Source organism: Stenella coeruleoalba, assembly GCF_951394435.1.
Source record: "Stenella coeruleoalba genome assembly, chromosome: 9".
NCBI classification, from domain to species: Eukaryota; Metazoa; Chordata; class Mammalia; order Artiodactyla; family Delphinidae; genus Stenella; species Stenella coeruleoalba.
In genome coordinates this window covers 56,976,385-56,991,893 of record NC_137155.1, presented here as the reverse complement: position 1 = coordinate 56,991,893, position 15,509 = coordinate 56,976,385, and the positions used below count along the sequence as shown (strand labels likewise).

At 42.2% G+C, this 15,509-nt stretch overlaps 1 long non-coding RNA gene across 1 annotated transcript in view; it reads right to left on the bottom strand.

Annotated features, from left to right (window-relative positions):
- The window catches only part of LOC307191918, a 149,145-nt gene that overhangs the window by 11,387 nt on the left and 122,249 nt on the right, over window positions 1-15,509 (bottom strand). The window contains exon 4 of the long non-coding RNA XR_013829888.1: window positions 4,296-4,410. This is a non-coding gene — a long non-coding RNA (uncharacterized lncRNA). The remainder of the gene's footprint in view (window positions 1-4,295; window positions 4,411-15,509) is intronic.

Sequence of the window (15,509 nt, the reverse complement as noted above, 5' to 3'; positions counted from 1 at the left end):
CAGGTCACTTATCCGTTCTTCTGCCTCAGTTATTCTGCTATTGATCCCATCTAGAGTATTTTTCATTTCATTTGTTGTGTTGTTCATCATTGTTTGTTTCATCTTTAGTTCTTCTAGGTCCTTGTTAACTGATTCTTGCATTTTGTCTATTCTATTTCCAAGATTTTGGATCATCTTTACTATCATTATTCTGAATTCTTTTTCAGGTAGACTGCCTATTTCCTCTTCATTTGTTAGGTCTGGTGTGTTTTTATCTTTCTCCTTCATCTGCTGTGTGTTTTTCTGTCTTTTCATTTTGCTTATCTTACTGTGCCTGGGGTCTCCTTTTTGCAGGCTGAAGGTTTGTAGTTCCTGTTGTTTTTTGTGTCTGTCCCCAGTGGCTAAGGTTGGTTCAGTGGTTTGTGTAGGCTTCCTGATGGAGGGTACTAGTGCCTGTGTTCTGGTGGGCAGGTCCACGTCTGGTGGTGTGTTTTGGGGTGTCTGTAGACTTATTATGATTTTGGGCAGCCTCTCTGCTAATAGGTGGTGTTGTGTTCCTGTCTTGCTAGTTGTTTGGCATAGGATGTCCAGCACTGTAGCTTGCTGGTCGTTGAGTGAAGCTGGGTGCTGGCGTTGAGATGGAGATCTCTGGGAGATTTTCGCCGTTTGATATTATGTGGAGCTGGGAGGTGTCTTGTGGACCAGTGTCCTGAAGTTGGCTCTCCCACGTCAGAGGCACAGCACTGACTCCTGGCTGCAGCACCAAGAGCCTTTCATCCACAGGGCTCCTTAATTTGGGATGATTCGTTGTCTATTCATGTATTCCACAGATGCAGGGTACATCAAGTTGATTGTGGAGCTTTAATCCGCAGCTTCTGAGGCTGCTGGGAGAGATTTCCCTTTCTCTTCTTTGTTCTCACAGCTTTGGATTTGGCCCCGCCTGTGCGTGTAGGTTGCCAGAGGGCGTCTGTTCTTTGCTCAGACAGGACGGGGTTAAAGGAGCCGCTGATTCGGAGGCTCTGGCGGGGGTGGGGGCGGGGTGGTGGTGGGGGGTGGGGTGGTGGTGGTGTAGGGAGGGTCACGGAGTGCGGGGTGGGCCTGCGGCGGCAGAGGCCTGCGTGATGTTGCTAGCCTGAGGCGCGCCGTGCGTTCTCCCGGGGGAGTTGTCCCTGGATCCCGGGACCCTGACAGTGGCGGGCTGCACAGGCTCCCCGGAAGGGGGTGTGGATAATGACCTGTGTTCGCACACAGGCTTCTTGGTGGCGGCAGCAGCGGCCTTAGCGTCTCATGTCTGTCTCTGGGCTCCGCACTTTTAGCCTCGGCTCGCGCCCGTCTCTGGAGCTCTCTTAAGCAGCGTTCTTAATCCCCTCTCCTCGTGCACCAGGAAACAAAGAGGGAAGGAAAAGTCTCTTGCCTCTTCGGCAGGTCCAGACTTTTCCCCGGACTCCCTCCCGGCTAGCCGCGGTGCACTAACGCTCTGCAGGCTGTGTTCTCGCCGCCAACCTCAGTCCTCTACCGGCGCTCCGACAGAAGCCGGAGCCTCAGCTCCCAGCCCCGCCCGCCCCGTCGGGCGAGCAGACAAGCCTCTCGGCTGGTGAGTGCCGGTCGGCCCCGATCCTTTGCGCTGGAATCTCTCCGCTTTGCCCTCCGCACCCCTGTTGCTGTGCTCTCCTCCACGGCTCCCAAGCTCCCCCACTCCGCCACCCGAAGTCTCCGCCTCCAAAGCTCCCCCACTCCGCCACCCGCAGTCTCTGCCCGCGAAGGGGCTTCCTAGTGTGTGGACACTTTTCCTCCTTCACAGCTCCCTCCCGCTGGTGCAGGACCCGTCCCTATCCTTTTGTCTCTGTTTAGTTTTTTCTTTTGCCCTAACCAGGTACGTTGGGGGTTGCTTGCCTTTTGGGAGGTCTGAGGCCTTCTGCCAGCGTTCAGTAGGTGTTCTGTAGGAGTTGTTCCACGCGTAGATGTATTTCTGGTGTATCTGTGGGGAGGAAGGTGATCTCCGAGTCTTACTCTTCCGCCATCTTCCCGGAAGTCTCCCAAGGTGTTAATGGTTGCTGTTTTGTAAAACTCATTTAGAAACAAAAAGTGATTTAGAATGAAAAGCTTCATGCGTGGCATAGAGTTTCCCAGCCACAGCAAGGTGACCTGACTCAGGCAGGGAAATCAGTCTGCTGAACATGGAGAGAAGACGATTTAGACACGAACACCTGCATGCGTGCACGCCGACACCCCCTTAAGACTCTAGCATCTGTATTTTGAAAAGGAGAAGAAGAGAGCCAGCCCAGGCTCACTTTGCAGACTTCAGAGGTGAGCACCAAGCTTCTCAGGTAGCCCTTACCCATGACTCTGCACTCTCCACAGGTCACTAACAGTGTTAACTGTTTGCAGCCTGGGAACCCATTACAAACACATGTTCGGGCCTTCCCTGTCTAAAGCTGCAGGGATGTGTTTTGCTGAGCATTTATCTTCCCTTTGCAGAGCTCAGCACCGCTACGTGGTGTGCACCAGCTGGGCTGGGCTGCCTGGGGAAGCCTGGAGATCTGCCTTTTTCTAGGGCACCTTGGATAGCACCCACGCTGTGTCCCTGCCTCCATCCTCGGTGTGTGTGTGTGTGTGTGGAGAACCAGCGGGCACCGCGGGCACCGCTTTTGCTCCTGCGCTGGCCCCTCCTCCTCCAGCCCCACCAGCGCTGCCTGGTGGACTGTTACCCTCTCTCACTCAGACAGTTGCAATACTTCTCACTGCAGCCCTGCTCCCTCCACCTGTTCTCCACTAGACCACCTGGACAATCTCTGAAGCACAGAAATGAGGGAGTCGCCTGCTCAAATGACTCTGAATGACTCTGATTACCTCTGGCAGAGTCCAAACTCCCCCGCCCTGTTTTCCAGGCCCGTCACCTACTCACGGCCCTCCACAGTCTGGCCTCAGGCTTCCTCTGTGGACCCATGTGGGAGCACTTGCCATCAGAGACACAGACATCGCAGGCTCACCCCTCACAGCCCTGCTTATTCTGTAATATTTTCACCTTCTTTGCCAGGGTGTGGTGGGAAGTATGAACTTTGGAATCAGCCCAGCCTGGGTTTTATTCCAGTAATAGCATTACTGAGTATGTGATCTAGGATAAGGTATTTAATCTCCCTTACAAATGAGGAACTGTAGTGGGAGGGGGCTTATCCTGTTGCCTTAGCTTCCCAATGCATCTCCGGGGTGGCCATGAGGCGATAAGGAACCCCATGTGAAAGAGCAGAACAAGACATATTCCTTGGGATTTACAAAGAGGGTCCTACGAGATCCAGCAATCACGGCCCCAAAAGACTGTGTGAGAGAAGGCTAGAGAGGAAGTGAACTTCATGAGGTTTACATATTAAATTTGCCCAGTAACCTCATCTCACTGGAGGTGAGAGGGCAGAATCTCTCTCAAGATAGAGGGTGAAGCTTTCTGCCAAAAAACCCTCCTCAGAAAAATTCCCCTTTCCCCTCTTTCGGTGCCTTCAGCCTCAACATCCCTTTACAGAAACAAAGATGTTAGTTAAAAAATCATGACACCACAACACATGAGCTGTCCAAGGGAAAAATGTAGCAAGAGGCAACCAATTACTACCAGAGCAACTGGGTGGTGGCCAATGTGGTTGCAGCAGCCAAAGTGTCTTGTTTCTCAAAAGCTCTGCTGAGAATTTATTGCCCATCTTCTTCTAGTCAAGGAAGGTTCGTTGTAAGGTTGCCAGCTTGCTCAAATAAAGAGAGAAGGCTATTGAACAATTACAGGGGCAGCTCATGCAGTCAGGCACAGCTGGTCTTCATGGGGACTGCAGATGGGCACTGGGAAGCCAGGAGGGATCCAGGCAGATTTAAACCTGACCTGAGTCTGAAGTTTTGTATTAGTCTGGTCTGGACTTTGTCATACCTGAAATTGGGACTGGTTTCATAACTGCAAGTGAGAAGGAAAGGTAGGAATCTGGTATTGTCGAATTTCTGACAGACTGTGTTTGAAGGAGATGATAAAGGTGTTTCTAGACTGAAGCCTAGTTCATTGGGCCCCTTCAGTAAATAAGTATATCCAGTATGTAAAAACATCTAGAATAGTGTTTGGCATATAGTAAGTGCTCAATAATTACTAGCTATACTAACAATGGTTATTATTATTATAGTATGATCACCCAGTGCCTGGCACAGAGTATTATGATGAGGTATTCAAGTGCATATCTCTCCCTCCACTAGACCAACACTCCCTTTGTTCCATAAGTAGTAGGTCTGGTAAGAGCAACCTGCATGAACATGATTCTCTGTACCCAACAAGGATGAGCCACGATACTCACAGAAAATAGTGGGACCTGGAGAGCTTGATGCACAACAGCAGAGCATGTGTTCATTGGCTCTGACCGACTACTGCACCGACATGCTGGAGTTCTGGATTCTCTTCAGATACGACTTCTGACAAGAAACAGGGGCAAAAAGATGTAAGCGAGAGAGATAGAAGGGAAGAGAAAGGACATCTCTAGGTGGCCTACTGCATGCCAGGGACTGCACTGGGCCCGTTACATTTGGTATCTCATTTAACAAGATTAAATAATGAACAAGTGCAAATGGTGGCTTTTATCACCCTCACAGAACATGGATACATTTTAAAAATGTGAAATGCTGGTCCAGAGAGCTCTGAGCCTTTTTTCTTCCATTATAATTCTTGTGTAAACATGAAACTACACAAGTTTAAAGATGGAGCCTCCCGGGCTTCCCTGGTGGCGCAGTGGTTGAGAGTCCGCCTGCCGATGCAGGGGACACCAGTTCGTGCCCCGGTCCGGGAGGATCCCACATGCCGCGGAGCGGCTGGGCCCGTGAGCCATGGCCGCTGAGCCTGCACGTCCGGAGCCTGTGCTCCACAACGGGAGAGGCCACAACAGTGAGAGGCCCATGTACCGCAAAAAAAAAAAAGATGGAGCCTCCCTGGACACAAGCATAAGAGTTCCTAATATAATCAAAATCCTCTTATTTATTTTCTTGCCTAAGTGGCTTCTCCCAGGAGGACAGCAGTTGCATTTCTTTCGTTCTGTGTGGCAGTAGCTGCAAATTAATGTTCTCTGCCATCAAAACAGCTCTACACACTTCTGCCAAAGGTAGTTATCTCATCTGATAACAGGTACAGCCTTGAGACGGTGGAGTTTTAAACCCCAGATCTTAGAAAGTCTGGGCAATTAGCCACTCACTTGCAGAAAACAGCAAGGAAGGCCAAGACAGCAGTAAAAACAAAAACTTGTATGACAGCTGTTGTTCCAAATAATATCTGCAATTATGCTTCTAGATTGTTCTCTCCATCTATAGGCTAGAGTAAGTGAATTGAGGTGGTAAATAGGAGGAAAAAGAAGGCAAAGAATGGAGAGGTGATGAATAATTAGCAGGTTCTCAGCTTAGCATTCCAGGTGGTGGGTATTAGCTGGAGAATGCCTTCACTTTCAAACAGGGATCGGAAGGCATACGCCTAAGAAAAAGCTACAGAAATGTCACTTGAGAGAGAATTTTAGAATCAAGATATATATGAAGCACATTAAATGAAGGATATACTACAAGATTAGAATTACATCTATACACAAACCCGTAGAATTAAGTTATACCAGTATAAAAATTTGTTGAATTAAATACATAGGTTTTTGATGTTTATCTGATGTTTATCAGCCAGAGTGTATTTTTCAGTTTAGAAGTTGCTTGTGGGAAAAACTACTGGCTCTAGAATAAGCATTTCTTGGCATGGATCTTAGCATGGTTGTATCTGGAAAGAATTTACTTCCAGAGACCTGGCTGGAGATAGGAGGTGAATTCAGTCATAAATACATCTACATGGTTTGGTTCAGTAAAAACTCCATGTACCCTGTTAAAAGAATATTACTTTATCTTTCACTACTTACGTTGAACAATTCTAAAACCTAACTGTCTTGCTCATCTGGTTTCAGGTTTATATGGAAAAGTGGGCATAAGAAGTCCACTTAGTTCAAAGCTTGTGGCATGTGGGGTTAGAGGCCTCCAGTTAGTGTCCCAGATTTGCCCCGACTGGCTCTGTGAGCAACATTGCCTCAGCAGACTCGTTGGCTGCCTACCGGCTATTCACTCTCTTCTTGCCCCTCACTTCAGAAACACCATTTTGCCCACAGCAGCAATATGTCCAACTCAGAATACTCACCGCCCAGGACTCCTTGCAGCTAAGGCTGAGGCTTCATTTTCTAACCTATTGAATATATTCTCTTATTACAACTGAGTGATCTCCTCTATTGCATGCATGGTTCTAGATTTTATTCTCAGAATATTACATTAAAAAGGAAATAGTGTGGGACTTCCCTGGTGGCGCAGTGGTTAAGAATCTGCCTGCCAGTGCAGGGGACACGGGTTCAATCTCTGGTCCGGGAAGATCCCACGTGCCACAGAGCAACAAAGCCCGTGCTCCACAACTACCGAAGCCCGCTCGCTTAGAGCCCGCGAGCCACAACAAGAGAAGCCACCGCAATGAGAAGCCCTCACACCGTGACGAAGAGTAGCCCCTGCTCGCCGCAACTAGAGAAAGCCCGTGTGCAGTAATGCACACGCATTGGGTTGCACACACAAGACCCAATGCAGACAAAAATAAATAAATAAAATAAATAAATTTATTTAAAAAAAAAAGGAAATAGTAGTTTAACCATGACTCCAGTAAAAGGAACCAGGCTAAACGACCTCTTGCCCATCTTCTTGTCTACTTATCTGAAAAGGAGTCATTCTAGAACTAAGCTCCATTTGATGTGTGGCATCAGGGAGCCCTGACACTTAAGGGTAAGATTTCTATCAGAAGAATGAATCAGGGTTTAAACTGGGAAATATTCAATTCAGAAACAATTTTTAAAGTTTTACAAGGTTTCACGTAGTGTTCACTGTTGACTATCTTTTAAAAAACTGAAGATCCCAGGATTGAAGAATCATAGGTACTTTTTAGTTTTCTTTATACTTCTCTCTGTTTTTCAAATATTCTACAATAAAGATTTACCACTCTATAACCAGAAAAGAAAGATATTTTGGAGTACAATGAAAGGGTTTAGAGAAAAAAAGAAAGGCCTGATAAATATAATTTCCTTAGAGAATAGCATTACATAAAATAATATTAATAAAAATAAATGTCAGCATTGACATTTTCATCAAATATGCTTTTGAATGTCAGCTGAAGTTTGCTTCTATCATGTGTGCATTCCAAGTAACTGAAATATTTAACGTCTGAGGATTTAATAAGATACTCTGTAAAATTCCCACTGATCTAATAATTTTTCTCCTTATGGACAGACAAGAGAAGCCCATTATCTTCAATGCAGGATTCTGCTTACATAAATAGCCTAAATCATGGGGCTGGAAACAAGAACTGAGCAAGTCCAAATAACTCCCGGCTAACACTAGTATGACATTTGGTTAGGGAAGATGTCCCAAGAGGAATGTAAACTATTTGTAAACATCCTGTTACTAAAACTCGGACATAAAAAGAATGACAAATGGACTGGATTCAGCAACTTGATTCTAAGCACGCATGCGTTTGGCTCCCGTGAATACATTTTTGGCACATACTATTTTTCATGTTCTCTTATGTGGATATCGTCCCTACCGTCTGAGGAAAGATCAATCAACATTTACTACTTGCCCAAGAACAGGTTGAGAGCAATCAGCACCCTCACTGCTGGCCCTGAGGTCGAACAGAGTGAGTCACAGAATTCTCATTCCTTGCTGAGTCTCCCATCCAATTTCCCTCCAAGGCTCACCCCTGGGGACTGATTACAACCATCTGCTTAAGAGCTATAACTCTGACCAAAAACATTAAAAGCTACAAATTGTTAAACAGAAGGAATACAAGAACAACAAGGCAAAATGACTAGATCTCAAACCATGCTTGGAATTCATTAACCCCAAACAGCTTCCAGTGCATCCAGCTGAGATCTCAGAAGGTACCAGTCAAGTGGCGAGGGAGTGACAGGCTGAGGCTTCCACTGGAGTTGGACCAGTCCACGTATGGGTCCAGGAGCTCGGACACAGTGTTCGAATGTCACTGCTACATTTTCTCTGCTTACAGTCCAGCTCCATTTGGGAGAATTTGTGGAAGGGCTTTTTTTGGTCTGGGTAGTTTCTTTATTGGCAGATTTACTCTTTCAAGATATTTTTAAGGCAAAGGAAGTGTAATAGGAAACCTGCAGCATATTAAGAGTTAGATATTCCCTTGGAAAAAGTGGAATGATTAAGAGAACACTTTGAAGCAGGCAATGTGTGATCAATATGTGGAGAGAGAGGATCAAGACAAGGAAATCTTTACTAGAAAGAGACAAGAGAAGAGGATTTCAGTGTTAACGCCGTTTAAAAGCCAGGCGTTCCTCTGATAATGAACTGTAGCTACAAACCACAAGGGATAACTGCCTATTGCTTTATTAAAAAGTAAAAAGATGAGAATGTCTAGACAAGAAAAATATCAGAGATCATGTCTTAAATGTTCTTGTACTGGAAAACAGAAAACCTTATACAGTTCCTTCTCACTTTCCTGCTTTCTTACAACCAAAACCCAAGAGGTGAGGAATTGTGGAGGGAATTTTTCTGAGACCCAAGGCCATTCCCACATAAAAGACCGGCAGGTGCTTCAACATGCCTGAAGCCTTCCTTCTCATCAAAGGAGATAAGACAGTAGGTGCTTTGAGGGTAGGGTCAGTATCCGAATTTTTTTTACATCCCCTTCTCCCCAAACACTGTATTAACCACTGAGAAGCCTCTCAATAAACGCTAGATGCACTGAGTGAACTGAATTGTAATAACTTGGGTTTTTGTTGACCTTGTTCTTTAAGTCATATTTTCTGTCAGTTGTTTAGATTTGGATCTCAGTATGAATCGTACACAAGGCTTAGGAAAGATGAAAGAAGGATGGAGAACAAGGACTGATGAGTTCGGGATAACGTGAGTGAAATATGGTCTCGACTGCACCCATCTGTTAAATGAGGAAGATGGACGAGGATGACCTCTAAGTTCTTTCCAGCTTTAACACATTATGAGCTTTGCTACATCTCCCCTCTCATTGATATTTTTGCTTTTAGCACCTCACAATTCGACCCCTTTCTGAAATACTGCATTTTCTATTCATTCCATCACTATTAATCTAAAATATTGGAATGTCCAACAAAGACGGGCTTTAAAATAAAGTATTTACTAAATAAAATAGGAGACATCCCTATAACAGAATACTATTGACAGTACAGCTGGTAACATATTGACATTGTCGCTAGACGGCCATTTATTAAAGTGGAAAGTTGTTCATAAGTTAAAAAAAGTTAAAAACCATGATATCATAGTAAAGGAAACCCTGGAATATCTGCAAAGAGATTCACCAACATATGATTATCTCCCAACGGTGGGATTATGAGTGACTTTTATTTTTCTTTTTGGATTAATGCATTTTCTAATATTTTTACAATGAACATAGATTACTTATGCTGTAAAACAGGAAAGAAATAAAAGACTGCATCTCAAATCATCCTAAAAAGATTGCTTGGGCTATTCTTAAACTTTCTATGGAAAGTGATTCCTTGCCCTCCATTTATCCATTCAAGGCTTCTTACTGACTTCACAGCGAGGCTGCAGATTTCCACTTGACCCAGAATTGGTCCTCCGGTTTGCATCAGCTCCACCTTCGCTAAGTCTCTCCCCAAATACTGCCTCTTCCCATTTCTTCTGGACTGGATCCAGTCAGCTGCTTCTAGGTTCCATCTTGTGTCATAGAGAATGAAAACAGGCTAAAAGCTCTATTCCCAGACTTCTCTGAGGCTGTGGTTCAATTTAGGTTCTGCAGTGAGATGCTCTCGCATGAAGATCAGAAGGCAGGAGGAGACAGATGCTGTCTTCCTGCAGTGTTGCTGCTTAACACAGACACTGACACTGGCTGCTGCAGCTCAGCTCTACCAGCTCACGTGTGGTGGGTGGCCCTGGAGTGGCCAGATTGGTGGCAGTACAGTCTTGGCAGTTTCCTGATCTCTGCATCACAACTACTGTAGTGTGACCTTGAAGCCAAAAGAACCCCTGACTTATTCCTCCAGTCCTTCCAATGATACTGTAGGCACCTAATTCCCTGTGTTGCATCTCTTTCTGCTTGACATGCCTGGAGTGGTTTATTTTTCCTGCATTGAAACCTGAGAGACACATCATCCAGGCAGAGTCTATTGGCCATGTAAAGCCTGGTTCACATCCCATCTTCTCCATGAAGACGTCACTGAAGAGTGTGTAGATCTACCTACTACTAGACTAGAGCTGAGGAAACAGACTGCTGAAGGTTCCCTTGCAGGGCTTCAATTTGTTTTCTGTTTGGGGTTTCATTATAAGATTTCCTTGAACAAAGTGTTCCTTATCAAAAAGAGCTCTGGAACCCACTGGACAACCTTAAGACCAGAATCTTCTTGCAAAGAATATGCTATTTCTTGTAAAATATCTGTGATGTTGCAACCAAAAGGAATAGAGCCAAGAATGGGGTTCATTCTAGGCTTTCCTTGAGATATGGGACTTGCACGTTTCAATGCGGCTCCTTTTAGACATAAACCCCCACCCTTCCCACTTCAGTTAAGCCCTGCCCCATCTTCAGTGAGACAGGAAACAGCTGCTCATCATCCTGTCTTTAGCATCCTCTCGGGTCTGTGCAATCTCTCCTCCCCACCATTTTCAAATTTTTGTGCCTATCTAAAGTGAAATTTGAAGATTTCTGCAAAAGGATTGATGATTTATATCATTTTGTGCATTGGGGCTGCAAGAAAATCGGCGTCTAGCAAGATCCTTACTGTGCTCTGTCCCATCACGGTAAGGATCAAAAATAAGAGCTTGAAATAGAAATGCCTCTTTTTCACCCATAAAGCTGAGTAGTTCATCTGACATATATGCAAAACTAATAATTGTAGATTTAGTACATTACTCTGTAAATCTGAACTTGAAGACCCACAGAATAATTTTGTTCGGACTACAGATCCTATAGAAGTGGGGATCACCGCTCGGTCCCCAAAGATGTTATAAAGAAAGAACAGTATGGTAATAATGATTCATATTAACACACCTTTTATCAAAAGCATTCTAATAACTTTTTAGACTCCATGTAGGGATGACATTGGGTATTTCTGCTCATCATCATCTTTGGGGTGAAGTACAGCAACTGTTTAATGATGCAAGGCCTGGTGATCATAGTGTTGGGAAGCACTGGAGAATCTAGTCACCAAAAGAAATGCTGAGAAGCATAAAAGTAACTCTGGGCAGTATTACATATTTTCTAGGGCCTGCAAGTACCATGGCCTCTTTAAATACATCAAGTCAATCTCATGTATGAGAGAGGCTTCCTCTGCCCCTGTCCCTCCTAACTTGCTGGGGCTTCTGTCTGGTTTCAACTCAGAGGAAGACGGTTTCCTTCCAAAGAGGCATCTCATGTGAATTTGCATTTTCTTTATTTTTAATTATTTAATTGAAGTATAGTTGATCTACAATATTGTGTTAGTTTCAGGTGTACAGCACAGCAATTCATTTATATATATATATATATATGTTCTTTTTTTTTTTTTTTTGGCCGCTCCACGTGGCTTATGAAATCTTAGTTCCCTGACCAGGAATTGAACTCTGGGCCAAGGCAGTGAAAGCGCCAAGTCCTAACCACTGGACCACCAAGGAACTCCCCTACATATGTGTGTGTGTGTGTGTGTGTGTGTGTGTATTTTTTCAGATTCTTTTCCCTTACAGGTTATTACAAAATATTGAGTAGAGTTTCCTGTGCTGTACAGTAGGTTCTTTGCATTTGCATTTAGACTTGGGATCTAGGAGGCAGACACACACCAAATAACTAAGTCAATGCGTGCCAAGAGAATTAGAAGAATGTAGCATTATTATTATTATTATTTTAATTACGTATAATTGCCTTATTAACCCTCATCTGCATAATAATTGGTAAAGCACTTAGCTAATACATGGCTATATCTGCAATTTTATTCACCCAGAATATTTCTATTCAGCATTTGTATAGCACCTATTGGTTTATGATGCTAATATAGTAGATTCATGTTTCTGTGAAGGCTTAAGTGAAAGAAGTTGAAAGCCAAGTCCATTATATTACCTTCTTATATAGAACCCTTCATCATGAAGGATTCCAAATTGCTTTACAAAGTACAGTGAAACCCTTTTACAATGAATTCCTAAGGGGGCAGCTCCAGTGGTGTTAGCAGCGGCATTTCATTGCAGGAGCACTGTATTCAGCATTATGACATTGATGGGGAAGGGGCAGATTTTACAATCTTATAGCCCTTGGGAACTCAGACCGTGTTATTTGCCAAGGTGTCTACAGTCCGGAGCAAAGGAAAAATTTAACTCTGCTATTGACCTATTATTAGATGAAATTTTAGTCTTATAATATAAAGAAAGTATGCACAAAAGGAAAATATTTAGTGCAAAGGAAAAAAAACACCTTAATACAATAAGTGAGAAATGCATCATATGTAGAGAACGTGCTAGTAAATACCAAGTATTTGGTAACTACCACATTTTCTCAAGAACACAGTTTTCCTTCTTTTTAATTGTTTGTTCAAGCATAACGTTCAGAGAAGTGCACAAACCACAAAGTGACAACTCAATGGATTTTTCACAAAGTGAGCTCCCCCATGTAACCAGTGATCTGTTGAAGAAACAGAACGTTACTAGGACCCCAGAGAGCTCCATATGCAACATCTCAGTTATTACCCAATATTCTAAAGGGAACTACTTTCCTGACTTATAACACAGTAGGGTAGTTTTGCCAGTTTTTGAACTTTACGCAGATAGAATTACACAGTATATATACTCTTTTATAATGCCTTCTTTTGCTCATTTTTATGTCTGTGAATTTATCACATTAACTGTATATAGCAATAGTTCATTCACTTTGATTGCTGTCTAGTAGTCCATTGTGTAAATGTACTGTAAGGGAGGAAAAATATTTTTACTGTAAAGGAGGAAAAATATCTTTTTCCTCTACCCTTGTAAGTTCTTTTCTTTTTTAAAAAAACATCTTTATTGGAGTATAATTGCTTTACAATGGTGTGTTACTTTCTGCTTTATAACAAAGTGAATCAGCTATGCATATACATGTATCCCCATATCTCCTCCCTTGTAAGTTCTTAACTGGGACCCTATAACAAAAGACAGGTTAACAAGAGAAAAGCATACAGATTTATTTAATGCAAGTTTTATGTGACACAGGAGCCTTCATAAGGAAATGGAGACTTGAGGAAATGGTTAAATCTGGGTGTTTTTATGCTAGGTTTGATGAAGGGTGGAAAGTTGTGAAAAGATATGATAGGACAAAGGGTATGAGGTAAGTGCAGTAAACTGGGGGAAACTTAGCAAGGCCCGTTCATTCAGATTCCTCTCTGTGTCCCTTCATCTTTAGAGACAAGGATGCTCTTTTCCTCTGAATATTGGGAGGCCATCTCTCACTTGACGACATGTGAGAGGTAAGAGGGTTTTTATGACCTACTTCAGGAGGAGATCAGAAAGTCCTTCCTGCACATGCAATTTCTCAAATTCCTTCAGTTTGACATATTCAATATGCCAAGGTACCATATTTTGAGGTAGTGTGTGTCCTGAACCCCATCAGTACTATAATTTATTTGACAAAGGATACATACGCAGAATATATAAAGAACTCAAATCATTAAGAAAAAGGCAGGCATCCCAATAGAAATGAGGATAAAAATTTGAGCAGAAATTCACTTCACTTTGACAGAAGTGAAAAGGTGATCAATCTCATTGATTATCAGGGGAATGCAAATTAAAACCAGAAGATACCACTATACTTCTAGCAGAACGGCTAAATGGAAAAAGGCTAGCAATACTGAATGTTGGGAAGGTGTGATGATTCTGGTTGGCAGGTAAAATGGTACAACTACTTTGGAAAACTGTTCGACAGTTTCTTGAAAAGTTAAACATACACCTACCTCACTCCTAATCCTTCTCTAGATATTTACCTATTTACTGAAGATAAATGAAAATATATATTCATATAAATACATGTTAAAAATGTTCATACAACTTTATCCATAGTAGCTTCAATCTGGAAATAATCCAAATGATCATCAATAGTATATTGGATAAATAAGTTTTTCTTTTCAATAACTCAGAAACAGCTTTTTTAGCAAGCAGAAGGAAAGCAATAAAAAGGATCAGAGAAGAAAGTTATGAAATAGAGAACATAAACCAGTAGATAAAAGCAGTGAAGCCAGGAGTTGATCTTTCAAAAAGATCAACAAGAATTGACAAACTTTTAGCTAAACTAAACAAGAAAAGAGAGAAAACTCAAATTGCTAAAATCAGAAATGAAAGAGGGATATTATTACTGACCTTACAGAAATAAAAAGCATTATGAAGGAATACTATGAACAACTGTATGCCAACAATTTAGGTAACTTAGATGAAACGGAAAAATCACTGGAAAGAAATGAACTACCAAATTTACTCAAGAAGAAAACAGAAAACCTGACTAAACCTAAAATAAGTAAAGAGATTGAGTTGAGAATCAAAAACCTCTTACAAAGAAAAGCCCAGGCCCAGATTTCTTCACTGATGAATTCTATCGAACATTTAAAGAGTAATCAATACCAATTCTTCACCAACTTTTCCAAAAAATAGAAGGAAAGACTTTTCAACTCATTCTGTGAGGCACTTTAACTTTGATATCAAAATCAGACAAAAGATATCACAAGGAAAGAAAACTATAGAGCAATATCTCTCCTGAATATTGACCCCAAAGTTCTCAAAATACTAGCAATATATAGAAGGATGATACACTATGCTCAAGTGGGATTTATCCCAGGAATTCAAGGTTGGTTTAACATCTGAAAATCAATTAGTGTAGTACACCACACCAATAGAATATGGACAAAAACTACATAATCATCTCAATAGATACAGAAGAAGCATTTGACAAAATTCAACACCACTTTTTGATAAAAACATTCAACAAACAAGGAATAGAAGGGAACTTCTTCAATCTGTTAAAAGACATCTATGGAAAAGCCAAAGCCAATATCATACTTAATGGTGTAAAGCTGAATGTTTTCCCCCTAAGATCAAGAACAAAACAAGGACGTCAACCCTTACCTTTTATATTCAACACTGTACTGGAAGGTCCAGCCAGGGCAATTAAGCCAGAAAATGAAATAAAAGTTGTATGGATTGAAGATGAAGAGATAAAATTATCTCTATTTGCATGACCCTGTGTATAGAGAATCCTTAAAAATCCACTAAAAAACTATTAGAACTAATAAATGAGTTCTGCAAGGTTGCAGAATACAAGATCAACACACAAAACTCAATTATATTGCTGTATGGTAGCAATGAACCAACCAAAGTTATATTAATAACTACATTTGCAATAGCACCAAGAAAGAATAAAATACTTAGGAATAAATTTAACAAAAAGTTATTGTTTAGTAGATTTAACAAAATTATGCATGCAAAACTCTTTTTCTGAAATCTATAAAATGTTGCTGAAAGAAATTAAA